Raw genomic sequence first — 2,956 nt, 5'->3', positions numbered from 1 at the left:
CTGCCTAAATGTGATTCACATATCCAACCCACTCATTATGTGTTTCCCACTTAGATGAGGGATCAGACCAAGTTTCAGCCGCATCTAAAACTAATGTGGGCCCCACCAAGTGCTTTTATATTTTTTAGGATGTCTTCACATGGTTTTAGATGGTATGGCCCACCTGAGTTTCGTATACAGATGATTTTTGAGATATCTCATAACCTAAAGGGGACACATCAAATACATGGTGTTGATATTCGACACACGTCATGATGGAGCCCACAAAACTTACTAACATCAATTCTTAGGTTCTCGCAAGGTCAATAAGTTAGGTCACAATTTTGACCAGAATATTTGGCCCATTCAATATGTCTGGTCCATTTACTCTATTTCATTGATCAATACCTTCAATTTGACTAGTTACTCACCTCAAGCAAGTTACATATGAGAAAGATATTGGGCATACAAGATGGATGAACAATTTGAGTGAAATTTAATTTAAACATATGAAGTTATTTACTCTTCAATCAGGACTAATTAGATTGTCCAAAAACGGTTAAAGGTTCAATTAGTAGATGTGCCTAATAATTTAATAAAAAATATTTTTTTAATCACAGATAAATTTCAATTTCCATTTAAAAATAATATTTTTTTTCAAAATGTATATATTTTTTTACTCTTAATTTTTCTTTGAAAAATTTTAACAAAAAATCATTTTTATTATAAAATATTTCAAGAACAAATTAAAATACAAATTTTGAATTTTTTTTTTCAAAATCTCAAAAAAAAATCTCAAATTTTAATTTTTTTTCCCAAAAAATCCAAAATGCCGATTATTTTCTTCAAAAGCATCATTTTGTTTTCAACTTTTCAATTTTCTTTTTAAAAATGATATATATTTTTTTCAAAATCTCAGTGTTTTTATAAATAACATTTTCTTTTAATTTCAAATTTTTAACATTTTTAATTATTTTTCAAAATCACAAAATTTTTCAACTTCTATATCTTTCGTTTCAAAATTTTTTTTTTTTTTTTTTTTTTTTTTTTTTTTTTTTTTTGTTTAAGTATCGATTTTTTAATATCGTTTCATTTTAAAATTTTCAATTCATTCCAACTTCTCCAATTTTTTTTAAAAGCATTTTTTTCGAACTTGTCAATTTTTTTTCGAACTTCTCAATTTTATTTTATTTTTCAAAATACAAACTCTCATTTTCCTTTTCAAAATATTTTCATTTTTCAACATCGTGAAAATTTTCACATTTTTAAAAATCTGTTTAATTTTCTTTTTCAGGATATTATTTTTTTTTCAAAATTATCAACTTTATTCAATATTCTTTTTTTTTTTTCCAACAAAATAGATTTTTATTAAATAATGATTTTTATTTTTTTAAAATCTAATTTTTTCTCAAACATTGTTAAATTTTTTAAACTTCTCAATATTCTTTTTCATGTGATATTACAAATAATTTAAATATTAGTTTTTTTAAAAGGATAAATCATTTAAATATTAGTTTTAAATTAAAAAAAAAAAAAATTCCACTCATTTGATATAAAAACAAAATAATTATTTTTTTTCATGCATTCAATCAATTGTTAAAAAGTAATCGTAGATACAAATATGTACAATTAAGCAACTGAAATTCTATTAAAACACGATTATTAGACTACAAAAAAACATAATTTTCCTCTATATTCTTAAAAAAAATGAAAAAAATTAATATTTAAGGCAAAAGTACTTTTACGATGGACCATGATCCGTCGCACAAGCAACTGAAAAGCGTGGCCAACTGGTACATTGGGCATGAATTTGCAAATGATCGTATTCTGTCGCAAAGTCAAATTTTGCGACGGATTTAGTCCGTTGCTAATGTACGACGGATTAATATCCGTCGTAAATTAGATTTTAGCGACGGATTTTGGTCCGTAGCGAAATTCCGTGACGTTTGATCTATCATCTTCGAGAAAGACGGGCTTGGCGACAGACCTTTTCCATTAGCGACAGATTAAATCCGTCGTTAAACCAAGCGATTTTTGCGATGGAATTTATCTGCCACATTCACGAATTTGGCGTAGTGCCTATTGAAGAATAAAAATGAAATATTACAAAAATTCAAGATATATAAGGCAAAAGTTGAGAACCAATTAAACCGAAAGATTAAAATCTTAAGATCAAACAAGGGAGGAGAACATCTATCCTTATAATTCTCAAAATTTTGCAAAACTCATGGTATAATTCACCAAATTACAGCTATCTATTTACCCCAACAAAATGGGATAGCAGAACGGAAAAACAGATATTTCATAGACATTGTAAACTCTATGCTAAATAATGTAGGTTTAAGTTTAGGATTTTGAAAAGAAGCCCTATTAACTGTCTGTCATATCTTTAATAGAATACATCTCTCTAAGAAAGAAAATGAATTTTAATTTATAAAGAAAATTAGGAAAAAGGTTGTGGTTTTGGTGATTGTTGGTGACCATTCACATTCGTGAATGATAGTGCCTCTTGGTAAAGTGAACATCATTTGAATTTGAAATAGATGGATGTTATTCTTGAAGAAGAGGCTTATTATATTCTAGAGGTGAATTTACTATAACTCTCTTGCAAATTAGTTTAATCACCAGTAGGGTGTAAATATTACCTTAAAGATAGCGATATCATAACGCGTCTTAAGCCTATCTTTAAATAATTTATTTTTTATCTTTGCACCTCAATAGTAATAGAATATGCATGCTTTCTCACGTATGGAGTTTTGGATTGTTACAGAAAAACAAGTAGTGTGACTCTTAAGTCCACCATAGCTCAGTTGGTTCTCCCGCAAGGAGAATCCCATTGGCGTCATTTTTTAAACAAATTTAAAAAAAAAAAAAAAAAATAAGGCCCAAATTCCATGGGAGAAGGGTGTTGCTGAGTTGAAGAGATTCCGTATCGTGGAAAGCGACGGGCAATTTAGTAAGTTGCGGTGCCCTTTCT

Source organism: Magnolia sinica, chromosome 6 (assembly GCF_029962835.1).
Source record: "Magnolia sinica isolate HGM2019 chromosome 6, MsV1, whole genome shotgun sequence".
Taxonomy (NCBI): domain Eukaryota; kingdom Viridiplantae; phylum Streptophyta; class Magnoliopsida; order Magnoliales; family Magnoliaceae; genus Magnolia; species Magnolia sinica.
This window is presented reverse-complemented; position numbering follows the sequence as displayed.